At 34.1% G+C, this 16,160-nt stretch overlaps 1 pseudogene; it reads right to left on the bottom strand.

Annotated features, from left to right (window-relative positions):
* Positions 1-2,466: 2,466 nt before the first annotated feature.
* On the bottom strand, positions 2,467-3,375 carry LOC104217667 (germin-like protein subfamily 1 member 14; annotated as a pseudogene).
* Between the last annotated feature and the right edge of the window lie 12,785 nt (positions 3,376-16,160).

Below are 16,160 nucleotides of genomic sequence, written 5' to 3'. Positions count from 1 at the left end.
CGACTCTTCAATTCAAACCCAATTCCCCAAAAGGGAACGAGTTGTCTCCCAAATGTCGCAAACCCTATTTTTGCAAGAAAAAATGGGGCGCGACAATCACCCTTCGTGCTTTATCACTCTTCCTCACCCAAGTAACAATCACAAAACAATTTGGGCAATGGAAGATCAATAATATCACAATAAAACCCCGACAAGGGAAACAATATCATGAATAATAACATACTGGAAAGGGAGAGAATATCAAAGCAACAACATCCCGACAAGGGAGATAATATCATCAACCTATTCTTTTTTTCACATTCACTTCACAACTCAATTCTCAACTTGAGCCAATGCTCTACAATATTCAACAACCCAATTCTCAACTTGAGCCAATGCTCTAAAATGTTCATTTACCATTAATGCATTCACAAGCCTTGTTCAACAATAGAAATCATCATATAAAGCATGAACAATATGAAATGGAGTCACATTAATCACAATATAAGACTCACGGAGAAACAAAGAAGTGCAATAACCTTAAAAAAACAACAAGACATAAGCACATGATAACCACACCGACAATCACAACATTTTCGATACATAGCATCTATACACGGGGTCATAGAGAAATTTCCAATTAAGAGATAACAAAACAATAACGAGAGCATTTACTTCAATTAAGGCAAATAAGGCCAAGTAACAGGTAAGAATTATAGGAAGGCTAACAACATTATATGGAGCATATAGAGGTAAATTATGCAATTAGGTAACTCAATCATAACTACATACTTCTCACATAATGAACATAAGAACCTAAGAATCTTAAAGTACAATTCTCCCACAAATAAGACCGAGCACACTCTCGTCACCTTGCGTGCACGGACTACAATTAGCATAGAGGACTCAAATCCTAAGGGGTAGTCCCCCACACAAGGTTAGGCAAGATACTTACCTTAACGGAGTTAGTCCGATATTCCAAAATAGCATTCTTGCACGAATTGGCCTCCGGACGACTCCAATCTTTCTTGAGCTTTCCTTACCTTACTACAATATTCCGGAAATTCTAGCAACTTCAATCTATTTAGAATCATAGAAAAGTGAACCATAATTTGGAGGACATTCGTGGGTTTACCTCATTTAGGCATTTCATCAAACACTATGTGTGCACATTTGACTACATCTCATAACCATAGAATTAGTTCATCCAACTACTACAATTTACCAACAATTCATCCCACCATTATTCTTTAACAATTTATACTCCTAACATCATATGTGTGATCAACCATTCACACCCAACCAACCAAATTCCATCAAGTAATCACCTTTAAATCCCTACCATGATCATGTATTTAAATTGGGAATTTATGGCTTCCAATCACCATACCATAAGTTGTAATACTTGATTCATACTCATAATTCCATAATAACTTCATATATGTAAGTCTAATGGTAAAAGATTACCTCTTGTAGACCAAATCTTGAAAGACAACTTTGGGGTGTTCTTGAGATTTTGAAGAAACCCTAAAAAATCCAATAAAAACCATGTTGTAACTAGTGATTGAGAAGTGAAATCATCATGAAAACACACTTAAAAACTCACCTTAGGTGTGCATTTGGATGCCTTGGCCGGATTGGGGATGGAGAGGATGCCCTAGTCTTGAAAAATGACTTAAATCCTCTCATTTCCCGTCCTTAGGTGTATTTAGAGGCCTGCTACTAGCGCGGTTGTGCTAAGGACGCACTAAGGCTGTGCTCGCAAGACAGAAACTTCTGAATATGTGCGGTCGCACACCTGGTCGTGCATATGATATAGGTCCAGTACAATGGTCATAACTTTCTATATACACCTCTAAATGATGAACGGTTTGATGCTCTGGAAACTAGACTTAAAGAGATTTAATTTGATAGGTTGTGCATCACACAACTCGTTATATGCATGTAGATATGCTCATCCAAAGTGAGGTCTTGCGCGTACTTATTTGCAACTTTAGTCTATTATGTAATTTTCCAACTTTGGCTTAGACTTAGAACCTTCCTTAGACCTCATATCACTTATAGTATGTTTTGTACACTTGCTATCATATCCAATTGGTATCCATCATAGTAATATACCTTTCCACATATAAAATAATATAATTAGAACACGTTAGCTTTCTTACTTCGCCAAAACCCGCCGAATTGTCCTATGGACTTCCAAATCCAATTTTGGACACACGTCTAAGTCCGAAATCACCATACGAAGCTATTGACATCATTAGAATTCCAATTTGGGGTCGTTTGCTCAAAAGTCAACTCTCCGGTCAACTCTTTCCATTTGAGCTTCAAAAATAAGATTTTGATTTTTCTTTAAATTTAATTCCGAATCTTACAAAAACCAAACTTGACCGTACATGCGGGTCATAATGTGTATTACGAAGCTTCTCGAGGTCTTAAGCGGTTGAACGAGACGTAAAAATTCTTAAAACGAAAATTTGGGTCGTTACAAACATCATAGTATTATTTGGCTTATACTAAATTTAGTTGTTGTTGTCCCACCAGAATTGTGATTGAAGATAATCGATCACTTTCTTATTAACTTGGAATGCTTTGGCGAGAACATCATCATTAATTGGTAGATCTGAGCTAAAAATTGCATTAGCAATAGTGATAACTCCTGGATTTTGGCTACTGAGTCCAACAAATACAACGGCCTTAGTCTTTCCCACATTAAATTGGAAATGAATGAGACCTATTGGGAAAGCAAACACATCTCCAGGTTTTAGAATCTTTGTAAAGAGTTTGTTCTTCATATTTGGTCCGGGATTTGAAAGGACAAAACCGACATAGAGAGTACCCTCAAGTACAACAAGAACCTCAGTTGCTCTAGGGTGAGTATGAGGTGGGTTGAGACCATATGGTGCATAATCAATACGAACTACGAAATGCCCAGAGTATTGAGTCCAGGTAAGTTGCCGACGTTCACAACAGTTACAGATGATCCAACTTGATTTGAAGTATTTCCAGGTATGTTTAGGCCTGATTTGAAGAAGTCATCAGCATTGACAACCTTTGGATCCTTGCATATTTTTCCATTCATGAAAACTGCATAGAAATCACTATTAGAAAGTGAAAATAACAAGTACAGTGAAAAACAAATAATCAAATTGGTAGTTCGATAATTTACCGGCAGCCATAGAGTCGTTAACAGCAACACAAAAATCTTGTAAAGGACTAGGATCAGATGCATGGCTTATTGAAGAGACAATAGCCAAAATGGCAATGGTTAATACAAAGGATTTGAGAGCCAGGGGCGGATGCAACATAGAGTTACTGGGTTCAACTAAACCCAACACTTTTAATGCGGGCATACATTTACATGTATAAACCACTAAAATTGCAATAAATATTAGATATGAACTTATAACTTTAAAAATATAATCGGTTCAATACCAAAAATTTTAAATATTGAACCCATATAATTAAAATCCTAGATTCGCGGCTGTTGAGAGCCATTGCAAATTAGAAACACTTTGTTTAATCTGTGAGAAATATGATAAAAGAGGTGTTCCTATTTGTAGATAAAAATTTCTTTGAATCAGTACTCTTCAAACTTTCCCTAAACAAAGTGTGCATTACTAAGTCATCAATGGTGAAGTTTTAAACATTTGTGTCGTGATGTTCCTTCAACAACCATAACGACTAAATCTTAATTTTTCTTAGAATGTACAAACAGTTAGCAACTACTATCAAAGGCTTAATCATATTTTTCGATGACTTAATTAAACATTAAATCCTCGACCATTTTGGGAGTAATGGTCATGACAATGATGAAGGAAAAAAAAACAATAATTGGAAGAGTAGTTGAGATATGACAGAAACTTTCTAACTATAGAAATAGTTGTCAGGACCGTAAAAAATCAGGTGTTCTGCGGAAGCTAGCAAAACAAACCTTGAGCGACGATAAATTATACAATAAAGGAGAAATATACCAAAAAAGACACAAACATTTAACGTGGTTCGGTCAACTGAGCTACGTCCACCGCGGAGATGAGCAATCTACTATATAAAAAGAGTACAAAATATCGAGAGAACAACTTCACGAAGAGGCAAACACAAGTGACACACTAACACTTGTCCCGTAAAGTTTTCTCCCTAAACACTACTCTCAAGCCCCTATGGCTACATTGTGGATGCTGCTGAATGAGAAGGAAGGATCCTCAATTTATAGAAGTCCAAACTTTTTTTCCTACAAGAAAAAAAGACTAGCCAAATATAGGAGAATTATTATTTCCTTCTACAAAAAGGAAAACCCAATTAAGGTAATTATATTGCCCTTTCCTTCAACAAATAGGAAAACCAAATATGATAAGAAAATTATGGCAAACACCTAACAATAGTTAGAATTGAATCGCCACAATATGTAGATGTTATAATTAAACAATGAGTTTATAAACTTTTACACTATCAAGTCACCTAGCAGGTAATTTATCGTATTTTCAAGATTACAAACAATGACCGATAAACGGGCAAACAAATGTCATACATTTTTTTGTTTGATGTAAAGTTGTAAGCATCGGGGTTGTAGTGATTTTTTACTGCAAGGTTAATTTTTTTTTTCTTTCCAACCGCAAGGTTGATTTACTGAAGATGATCCAGACCACCTAATATTGTCTGTTGTGAGTCTATAACGTAATGTTCTGAACAAAAGCCTTTCAGGCCGCGGTTTGCAAATCCGCTTTCATGCAACTTTCATTAAAACTAATGATAATTAATGAAGAGTTAAATTTCTTTTCAATTTTTTTTGGAGGAAAAATGTTTACCATATTTTCTGAAGTGGCGGTTTCGGAGAAATTGGTACTATAAGTAACGGAGTTATTCCTACAAGAAATTACCAATACTCGAATACGGATAGAAATCAAACTTTACTTCCATATCATTTTATGTAATAGTAACGTAGAATTACAAATTTGCTCAATACATAGAGGAAATTATTACATTAATGTGGCACAATAAATAGAGTAAAGTCAGAGGCGGATCCAGGATTTAAACTCTATGGATTCAACTTTTAAGATATTTAACATTGAACCCATTATATTTTTAAAGTTATGAGTTCAAATCCATTATTTTAGCAATTTTAATGAATTTATACATATAAATTTCAACTCTGCATCGAAAGTTAAGGGTTCAATTGAACCCGCATCTACCACATTGCATCCACCCCTGAGTAAAGTAGGCTGGTTATTACTTTTGGAGAATTAGAAATTGATTATAAATACTTGCATATATAATATAGAGCAACATATGCTGGTTATTACTTTTGGAGAATTAGAAATTGATTATATACTTGCATATTATATAAGTAGTAATAAGAAATTGGTCAAGGTAAATAAATGTGAATTATTTGAATTGGTAAAATATTTTTCTTCCTCACAGACTAGTATGGCTCCGCCAACAAGCAACAGTAACGCCCTTCCCTTAACTTACCGTCTCTAACACCTAATTTTCTCATTTCGAAGTTTTACTTTGTTACTCTTCTAATACTCACCATTTCCATTGGCCCTGGGGATTAGCTGGGTGGAAGTCTAGGGATTGTAAGATTTAGACTTGGTAATTAAGGAGCTTAATTCATTGTTTATTTGGGGGAGTTTTGAGGACTAATTCAAAAAAAAAAAAAAAAAAAACATCTATAGATAGCCAACATTCCCGTGCAAAGTCTGTCATGACCTCCTTCCAGCTTCCAAGAAATTAAATAAAACAGCATCCATTTAGAACAATTGGTTGTAGGGTCACTACTAGAAATCCGGTAAAAAACGATCACAAAAAGCGACCAAAATTAGTTGCTTTTAGGCCTAAAAGCGACCAAACGTGCCTGGTCGCAATATTGCTAGTCTCTTTATTTTAGGGACCAAAGTTGGTTGCTAATTAGCGACCAACTTTGGTCACTAAGGTAAAAGGACCAAATATTCGGGTAAAGACTATCGCGACCAACTTTGGTCGCTTTATTATTTTAATAATATAATTTTGGCGACCAAAGTTGGTCTATAAATGTAAAATACGTTATTTATTTATTTATTATTAATCATAAAAAAGCGACCAACTTTGGTCTCTAATCCAAATATTTTATTTTAAAATCTGGAAAATAGAGACCAAGATTGGTCGCTTTTTATTAATTTTTTAATTTTTTTTTAAAAATAAGCGACCATAGATGGTCGCTAACTTCAAGAAATAATTTTTTTTTAATTATAAGCGACCAACTTTGGTCGCTATATTTTCAGAAATTATTATTTTTTAAATAGAATAACGACCAAAGTTGGTCGCTTTTGAGAAATCTGGGTTAAATAGCGACCAAGGTTGGTCGCTATTGCCTAGAAAATTATTTTTTTTAAGGGAAAAGCGACCAACTAGCGACCAAAGTTGATCGCTTTTCTTGGTATATTTTTGGCAGAAACTGCCTGTTTTGGCAGCTACACCACCTGCCAGCTTACCAAAAATCCTAAACAGGCATTTTATGCCAACAACAACAACTACAATAAACAACAACAACAACAACAACAACAACAACAACAACAACAACAACAACAACAACAACAACAACAACAACAACAATAAAAAGCAACAAAGTATAAAGTTCAATAGAACTAACACATTAAGCTAACAAAACTAAGTTAACGCTTATTACAAGCCCATTCGAAAACTGGTTCTATTGTCTAGTTCAAAGTATATAAAGTACTCAAGGAGTGTTCTTTCAGCATCCTCATCCGAAAGTTGGATTGCCTCGCCCGACTCATTAGGTGGCTGACTGCGTATGAATTCCCCCACATCAGCTGTGAAGCGAACCTATAAGAAAAATTATATTGAATTAGTATTTCAAAATTTATATAAAAGTAAATCAAAATACTTAATGAAAAGTAAAAAACTTACATGTATAGTCGAGGCTCGACCCTCGACCCACCTTTCTGGATCAATCTCTTTCTTCTTCTTTACAATACGAGTCTCATTGAATAACTCATCTTACTTCATTGACATCATAAAGTTGTCTGGTGGCTTTGGTGATTATCCTCGTGGTACTATTACTCGGGATGAACTTAGATACAGAGAGTAACTTGGATACACTACCCGACAGGGTGTGTCTTTGATCAATTGTTGTTCTCATTAGCGACAATGATGATGAGAAGGCAATGGCATGTGTTTCAAACAGTGATGGTGTAGGTAGGAATTTAACATTTCCTAAGTAGATAAAAGAAAAGGTTATAGAGGAATTCTCTACTTCCTCTTGAAAAATGAAGTAGAGAATTCCTCTATAACCTTTTCTTTTATCTACTTAGGAAATGTTAAATTCCTACCTATACCATCACTGTTTGAAACACATGTCATTGCCTTCTCATCATCATTGTCGCTAATGAGAACAACAATTAAAGGCACACTATGGCAAATACTGTGTCTAAGTTATTCTTGGTGAAAGTTCCATTGCATGTCTAAAAAAGTCATCAACCCCTTATACAAAATCCTCCCGCAATCCTAAATTTCAATTCATATCCACAAAAGTTTAATTCATATCCTAAAGGCTCAATTCATACACAAAAATTTCAATTCATATCCTAAAAGTTCAATTCATACACAAAAATTTCAATTCGTATTCTAAAGGTTCAACTCATATCCACAAAAGTTCAAGTCATATCCTAAAATTTCAATTTATAAACTAAAATTCCAATACATAAACCAAAAATTTCAATTCATATCCTAAAGGTTCAATTCATATCCTAAAGGTTCAACTCATATCCACAAAAGTTCAAGTCATATCCTAAAATTTCAATTTATAAACTAAAATTCCAATACATAAACTAATATCCTAAAGGTTCAATTCATATCCTAAAGGTTCAACTCATATCCACAAAAGTTCAAGTCATATCCTAAAATTTCAATTTATAAACTAAAATTCCAATACATAAACTAATATCCTGAAGGTTCAATTCATATCCTAAAGGTTCAACTCATATCCACAAAAATTCAAGTCATATCCTAAAATTTCAATTTATAAACTAAATTCCAATACATAAACTAATATCCTAAAGGTTCAATTCATATCCTAAAGGTTCAACTCATATCCACAAAAGTTCAAGTCATATCCTAAAATTTCAATTTATAAACTAAAATTCCAATACATAAACTAAAAGTCCAATTCATATCCTAAAGGTTCAATTCATATCCTAAAGGTTCAACTCATATCCACAAAAGTTCAAGTCATATCCTAAAATTTCAATTTATAAACTAAAATTCCAATACATAAACTAAAAGTCCAATTCATATCCTAAAGGTTCAATTCATATCCTAAAGGTTCAACTCATATCCACAAAAGTTCAAGTCATATCCTAAAATTTCAATTTATAAACTAAAATTCCAATACATAAACTAAAAGTCCAATTCATATCCTAAAGGTTCAATTCATATCCACAAAAGTTCAAGTCATATCCTAAAATTTCAATTTAAAAACTAAAATTTCAATACATAAACTAAAAGTCCAACTCATATCCTAAAGGTTCAATTCATATCCTAAAGGTTCAACTCATATCCACAAAAGTTCAAGTCATATCCTAAAATTTTAATTTATAAACTAAAATTCCAATACATAATCCTAAAGGTGCAACTCTTAGGGTTTCTTCTCTTCAAACAATTTCTTCCCCAAATTAGTAGGTAAAACTAAATATTTTGGATTAAATGTATTAATAAGAACCCTAAAAATTGTAAATAATATATAACTTTGAACCCTAACATGGTTGAGCTAACTTTGAACCCTAACATGGAGAAATTAAACCCTAACATGGAGAAATTAACTTTGAACCCTAACATGGTTGAATAAATAATATATATAACTTTGAACCCTAACATGGAAAAATTAAACAAAATCACTGTATTTCGAAAAAAACAAAGAAACCTACCTTGGGAGTAGAGGTTGCCGGCGGTGGAGCTGCTACCGTCGGTGGTCGTCGGTGGCGTGGGTGGCGTCGCTGCTGCTGGGAGTCGGAGGGGGGGGGGGGTTTGAGCGTGAGAGAGAAAAGAGAGATTTTGGGGTTTTTTTTGAAAGAATGGGAGGGAAAACCTGTCACGGCCCGGATTTCACACCCTCGAGAGCCGTGATGGCGCCTACTGGTGAAAGCTAGGCAAGCCAAATTATCCTACTTACTTAAACTTTTCCTAGTTTAAACTATTATCAGTGATGAGTAGATATCATGCAAATAGCGAAAGTAATTAAGCGGAAGACAAAATCTGACAACTTATCTTAATACAAAACTGCGGAAGTCTAAATACAACTCTACCCAGAATTTGGTGTCACAGCTTCACAGACGGTCTAAGAATACTACATACAAAGTCTGAAAAATTTGTTTCTGAAATGAGTAAAGGAAACATGATAAAGCAAAAGATAGGAGGTGACGCCAAGACCCGCGGACATCTGCAGAACTACCTCGTGTCGCCTGTGTGGGCTGAAGGCAACACCCTCATTGCGGTCCAAGCACTCCGGTATCAGCATCTGCACACAGTGCAGAGTGTAATATCAGCACAACCGACCTCATGTGGCGGTAATTGCCTAGCCTAACCTCGGCGAAGTAGTGACGAGGCTAAGACTAGACTACCAAATAAACCTGTGCAATATAGCATACAAAATAATAGGAAACAAATAACAATGATGGCAACAATGATCAACCAGTGATATAAATATCATGCAACAAGAACACCATGAATGTTTCTTAACAAATAATAGATAAGTGCAATCAATTTATCAGGCCCTTCAAATATAAATCTTTCGCCAATAAATCCTTCAAGTAATAATCTCTAAGAAAATATGCTTTTCAATGAATATATTTCGAATATATTTCCTTTAAATAAATATCTTTCAAATAAGCATCTTTCGAATATAATTCTTTCGAGTAAAGGTCACTTTGTGACGCCTCATTCCCTTAACATAAAGTAGAGTACAACTTCCAATCCAATTAGGAAATCAACAAGAAAAGATAAAGTTATTTTTTAGAAATAATTTGATAAAGAAGATACCCTTTTCAATTAAAGTACAATATCCAATGAATCATTACCTTTAATACGAGAAATCAATAAATCAAAACATAGCAGAAAATCCTTTTTAGGTAAAGTACAACCTAAAACGGTTTAAGGAAAATTTAGTTGAGAAATTAATTGAGTTAAAAATGTAACAATTGTTGAAATTTGGAGTATTGACCATATAAAAAAAAGGTAAAAGCAGAATATTAAGAGAATTATAAAGGGATCAAAATCCAACCACTAACAAGAATAAGAAAAACAATGGCAGATTTCACTTTCTTTTCACATCTTGTTGCAGGCGTGCAACCCGATCCCATTTCCTATATCTCGTGGCAGGCGTGCCACCCGCTCCTATTTCATGTATCTCGTGGTAGGCGTACCACCCGCTCCCATTTCATTATATCTTGTGGTAGGCGTACCACCCGCTCCCATTTCATTATATCTTGTGGTAGGCGTACCACCCGCTCCTAGTTACAAGCCAACAATAATCACAAGGAATCCCGGCAAGGGAAAAAAGCAATATAACAACTTCCCGGCAAGGGAACAATGATATTTCAACAACATCCCGGCAAGGGAATAATACTATCAAAACAAACATCCCGGCAAGGGAACAATGGTGATAATAACATATGAAGCGCAATAAACTACAACAGAGTCATAACAATTATAATACAAGACTCACGGGCATGCTTGACACCAACGTATAGATACTCGTCATCATGCCTATACGTCGTACTCCACAATTAACATGTAGCAAATAAGACACAACTCATAATCCCTCAAGCTAAGGTTAGACTAAACACTTACCTCGCTTTGCAACTCATTCAAAATTCCAACAAGCCTTTGCCTCGCAAATTCGTGCCCGAAATTCTCAAATCTAGTCATAAACAATTCGATTCAGTCAATAAAAATTATAGGAATTAATTCCATATGAAATTCTACATTTTCCATTAAAAATCCGAAATTGCACTAAATATTCGCTCGTGGGGCCCACAACTCGGAACGCGACAAAAATTATGGAATATGAAACCTCATCCAACCACGAGTCTAACCATACCAAAATTACTAAATTTCGATAACATTTCGACCCTCAAATCCTCAAATCTATCCGAGAGAGTTTTCAAACTTTTCCAACTAAATTCATAGATTTAATATCAAAACTAGTAATAGATTTGGGTAATCTAACCAAAATTAAGTTAAGAACACTTACCTCGTTGTTTTCTCTGAAAATCTCCCGAAAATCGCTTCTTTCCCATTAGCTAATATTATATCGAATATAGCTTATATATATATATATATATATATATATATATATATATATGTTATAAGTCGATGAATCAAATTACAAGTGTATCAATACCTAAAAGAACCTGTCCCTGTGTTCCGAGCGCTTCATGTTCTTATATATATATATATATATATATATATATATATATATATATATATATATATATATAGACACAAGACACACACACACTTCGTAGTACTGCTTAACTGCATATAACATGTTAGAGTATATTTTAGTCTATTAATCCTTTGTATTATAAAAGTGTTAGCGGGTTACATTTATATTATTTAGATAGTAAATACAAAAGTGATTTTTAATTTTGACCATTATTGACCTGAAAAGAGACCAACTTTGATCGCTAAATATACAAAAATTTAAATTAGCGATCAAAGTTGGTCGCTAAATTTAAATTAGATTTATTTATATTTTATATAATATTTAAAATAATAATATAATTGTTAAACGTTAGAACTTGGTCCCAGATTAGCGACCAAAATTGGTCTCTATTTTCGTAAGCGACCAACTTTGGTTGCTAAATTTGAATTATATTTTTTTATATTTTATAAATTTTTTTAAATAAAAATATAATTATTAAAATTTTATAATTGGGTCCCATTTTAGCGACCAAAGTTGGTCGCTATCTGCTTACCCCTTAATTAGCGACCAACTTTGGTCGCTAATTTTAAATTATATTTATTTATATTTTATAATTTTTTAAAAATAATATTATAATTATTATAATTATATAAGTGGGTCCCCCTGTAGCGACCAACGTTGGTCGTTAATCTCAGTATACCTTTGACCAAGCAAGTCTGACCAGTCCGGTCAATATTTTGACAAAAGTAGCGACCAAGTAGAGACCAACCTTGATCGCTAATGTATATCAAATAATTATTTTATTATTTTCGACTTTGGTCACTTTTCTTGACAGACCAACTTTGGTCGCTAAAGTTTGGTCGCTTTTTTCTGGAATTCTAGTAGTGGGTATCAGACGCCTCAACCTTTTTATTCAATTGAGCCTGCAAGTCATGAATATTTGAGCCAAATTGGTCTATCTCTTGCTTGATCTCAATTCTTCTTTCTATCAGCTGTTTTGCCATATTTAAAAGACCATCACGGAGAAATCCTTAAAATTTTATTAGTTGAGCTTGTTCCTCTAACCAAGATTGGCTTACTATATCTGCTTCTTCAAAGTTATCTTCTTCTAAGAACTCAGTCTCTTCGTCTAGTTGAGGTTCTTCTTGAAAATTGACCATTAATTCTTCCATTCTAACATACAGTACTTTGTTTTCTAAGGCAATCTTTTCATTTTGCTCAATTATTTGCCTCACCATGTCCATAATACGGGCATCACATTCCATATCCTCCACTTTATTACTCCAATCAAACTCATAAATATTATTAGAAAAATCATAATAAGGGATCAGAGAAGCGTAAAAACAATTAGGACAACCATCCCAATGGCCACCTTGAAACACACACACATTACAGAAATTTCACTCATAAAATTAAAATTCACAATTTTCCTCCACAATATGGAATGGATCACCATAATAAAAATAACCAATATTCGACAAATTCTCATTCTAAGATGCCATGTAAAAAAAACAATTAAAAAAGTACTACGCTAAACTAAAATTTAAAAACTTGAATAGATAAAAATAAAAGTCTAATCTAGCAAAACAGTCAATTTCAAAGTCTCCGGCAACGGCGTCAAAAACTTGTTGCTCCCAAATGCACACGCAAGTATACGTGGTCGTACAAGTAATATAGGATTGTATGTCCAGAAATTATACTATTAGTGACTTGTGATTAACTATTTACTAAATTAAATTAAGACAATTAATCAATTCAAACGATTTTCTAAAGATTATTCAGTACAACTAGTCTATAGTCGAAAACTAAGAAATTAAAGAAAATACATCGACAATCTTAGAGACGAATTCAATGGAAAAAATATTCCAGAGCTATGGGTTAGCTAACAATTCCGTTGAGTTTTTCACTTAGATTGTCGAATTAATTTATCTGATTTATTGATTGATAAGGTTAATATTACTCGTTGTATTCTTCCGAAGTACTACTCGCATATTCAAGCTAACCTAATGCCTATACTCCTATGAAATTAGGATTAACAAGAACACATTAATAATTCATGTATAATAACCAAGCAAGACGATTAGGTATATTCCTAGTCTAACCGCAAATTCGTTCCCCGTAATTCAGGTTCAAGATCTCGCTCTACTCAATCTTATATGCAATCTAGAATTTCTTCTCCCGAGTTCAAACCTAGATTCGTAGATAGTATTTAATTGGTGATAATCTATACGATAAAATAATAAGAACAATTCAAACTTCAAACTACAACGTTCATGTAGCACCCACAACTCTAGAACTAATAAACTATGAGATTAAAAGAAGAGAAGAGAAGAGAAGAAAAACTAGTTGAAAGCCTCCTCCAAACGTGGTTTATATTCTCCCCTTCAAAGTGGCGTGTTCTCCTCCCAATAATATATTATATCCCCTCCAGATTAGGTTTATGACTCCTTTTATACAAGTTGAGACCGTGTAGGGCCGAAATAATCTTGTTCCGAGCGAAGAAAGGGAGTACGCTGGAGGCAGTAGCATTTTTCAATTTCAATTCAAGAATTGTAATTCCTCTTTTTTTTTTTTTTTGGTTTTGCACTCGGTGGAACAAACACCAAAGGATGTCCCCCTTTTTCTCCTTCTTATTTAATTGTTTTATTTTCCTTTTCTTTTTTATTCCGCGTTTATAATTTTGCTCCAAATCTCTTGATTTTCACACTGCTTTATGCATAGTTAAAATATAATATTAAGTTTAAAGTAATATAATTGATACTAAAAAATGATTAAAAATACTATAATATGAGATAACAATGATTAAATATACTCATATTTTAGCCGAACATCACCTCTCATTACTAAAAAATTTTATTTTATGTCTCATACAACGTACATTAGTTGTATGAAGCTCCTTTTTGTCTCACAAATTTGTAGACCCCAATCTTACACTTCTGGGTCCACAGAAATTTGGGTCCACAAAAGTGTGAGACAAAAAAGTTGTTTCATACAACTTGTGTCAGTTGTTTGAGACACAAAATAAAATTTTCCGGTACACCGAGTTTTCAGAAACTAACCTTTTTTGTTCTTTGTTGTATATCATTATTTTCTGAAACACTTGTGATTGTACACGCAATCACAACCAAACAATAGAAGACCTTTGGATTTAATAATTTAGATGTACATATACACACACATTTGCGTGTTGCCGTGTGTGTTATTAGAAGCCTCCACCTCAAAGTCATCAAAGTAGATGTTATATTTTGAATACTAAAACATTAGCAGGTGAAGAAAAAGGAGGAAGACTTCTCTGTTGGTTTAATTACTACTGTATCTTTCTTCTTCTACTTCTTCTTTTTTCCCATATTTTTTTTTTTTTTTTTTTTGCATTATATAGGACTCAAAAACTGCATGCTCTGACAAGGGTAATTTTGTTCTACACCATACAAAGAAACAACTTTTGTATTATTCTGTCTTCTGTGAATATTTATTTTCACTTATTAGTTATGTTATTCCTATTTAAAATTGTGTACGGGTAAAATCGGGGGTAAAGTTAGCCCCAATTTCTCAATAAAGAAACGAGAGGACAGCGCAACCCGATATGGCCTCGGGTAAAACCAAGGGCTCCCACAGATCGGAACCCGAGGAGGACGAATGGTGCGCCAAGAATCGGACACGGCCAAACATGAGAAGTATTGAGCTCGAGCAAATTAAAAGACCAAGGTTAAGGGAAAGACGGTTAGACAGGACAAACGAGGGGCCAAAATATCCGCCATTAGCCGAATATTATGAAGCAAATATCGTTCATATCAACTGCGTATCACTATTTACTAGAAGAGAAATATTTTTACCTTATTTAGACTTGTAATATGATTGAAACTCCTATATTAGATAAAGGGGAGAACCTTTTATTTTTAAGGCCACCATTGACATGCATACCAAAGCTGTCACGACCCAAATCGAAAGGCCACAACGGGCACCCGATACCTTACTCAACCGAGTACCAACGTAGCATATCTTTCTTATCATATTATCATGGGTAAATGAGTCAAAAGGGCCCTCATGAGATAATCAAAATAAAACATAAGGGAATATTAGACATAGGACGACCCAACATGATATAGAAATTTATACATGTGACATACGGGTCTATAAGGCTGACACAATCATTTGTAAACTCAAAACATAGGCCGACAAGTCCAAACAAGTATCCATATACCTGACATCTGTCTACAAGCCTCTAAGAGTGCATAAATATCATAAAGGTCAGGACAGGGCCTCGCCATACCAGTCGACATATGTCCAAATCATACTAACCAAACAGGCAACTACAGAGCAAGTGGAGTACATCAACACCTTCCGATGAATGATAGCCTACTAGGAGGATTGTCAACCTGTCTATCGGGACCTACGGGCATGAAATACAACATCCCTAGGTAAAAGGGACATCAGTATAAATAAAATACCGAATATGTAAGGCATGAAAAGAGTATATAAAAGACATGAAAGAAACATGTAGTAAGAACTCAACCTATAAGTCTAAATAGCTTTGTGAATCATGAAACGTTTAGAATGTCATGAATATGCATATAAATGTCATATCATGCATAGGTATATACGTACATAACATCATCAAGCCTCTAAGGATATCCCATCATATAATCTCGGCCTTTATGGGCGAAATCATCATCATATACCAGCTGATCAGGTGGTGGTGCGTATATAATGCTATAACCTCCCCCCATACCCCATATACATATAATATACGCGTATATAATGC

The sequence above is a fragment of the Nicotiana sylvestris genome, chromosome 1 (genome assembly GCF_000393655.2).
Source record: "Nicotiana sylvestris chromosome 1, ASM39365v2, whole genome shotgun sequence".
Lineage (NCBI taxonomy): Eukaryota > Viridiplantae > Streptophyta > Magnoliopsida > Solanales > Solanaceae > Nicotiana > Nicotiana sylvestris.
The sequence above is the reverse complement of the archived record's forward strand: the minus strand, read 5'-3'. Positions and strand labels throughout refer to the sequence as shown.